Genomic DNA, 1112 nt, shown 5'->3' with positions numbered 1-1112 from the left:
ATGAAGCAAGAAGATGATGTATGAAGTTATTCCAACAAGAGAATGAGACGTCCAAGACAAGAGTGATACCGGTAGAGGTAAGAGATGTATTGCAAAGAAGGCTTGCATGTGGATTAGATGTGGGATGTGAAGAAAAGAGGCATCTAGGAAGACCCCTCAGTTTTTAATCTTCAGTAAATAAATGATGAGTTAATTTATTGAGAGGAAGTTATTTAGGAAAGAAGCAGGTTTAGGAAGCAAAGTCAGAACATTAATTTTGACATGCCTACCAAATATCTAAATGAATATGTTGAAGAAGCATGTGGATACACAGGTTTTAAGAGGAAAGAAGTCAAGACTAAGACATAAATGCAAGTGTTGTGAATGTTCATTTTCATCTCTCACCTCCACTGGTGTCACTCTTGTTTTGGCCACCACATTCTCTTATGTGGATTATGTCCTAATAGCATATAAATATTAATTTAAATTTTAGATATAACTAGATAAGATTACAGGAGGAGAGCATAGATACAGAAGAGATCACACATATCTAAGGGCTGAGTCATAGAGGCATTTCAACATTCAGAGGTCGGTGATTTATTTTCTCTTTGCTAAAAAATTTCCTCTAGAGTGATCAATTATTCCAATATGCCCAGTACTGTGGAGCTTTCCTGGATTCAGAACTCTGTGTGCTAAAACCAGAAAGTCCTAGGCAAACCTGGATGAGTTTGCTATGCTAGACCCTCAAACCATTCTGCACTGTTTTCTTCTCTACTCTGTGCCCCAGGATGCTGAACTCTACCGACCTTCATCCCTTCCCTCCTTCTTCTTAGGAGTCGGCAGACAGATGGCATCATCAGTAGATGAGCAAGTGGGAAAAAAATCATGAATATTTAGCTACCCCACTTCCCACCTCTCCACAAACATGGCTGTTTCTACTCCTGTGCAGGAGCCTCTTCTCTTACTATTCTGAGGTCTTTCTCCAGTTCCAATTACAGCATTTCCTCCCTTGCACCATCAGGCCTCAGGATGGTAACAGATTCCGGCTGATACTAACCCCCCAGGTCCTTCACCATCCTCTACTCCTTCCACTAACCTATACACTAAGCTATTATCTAAAGAGCCCCTGGTTA

The sequence above is a fragment of the Mandrillus leucophaeus genome, unplaced genomic scaffold (genome assembly GCF_000951045.1).
Source record: "Mandrillus leucophaeus isolate KB7577 unplaced genomic scaffold, Mleu.le_1.0 Scaffold754, whole genome shotgun sequence".
NCBI lineage: Eukaryota > Metazoa > Chordata > Mammalia > Primates > Cercopithecidae > Mandrillus > Mandrillus leucophaeus.
Note: the sequence above shows the minus strand (reverse complement) of the source record.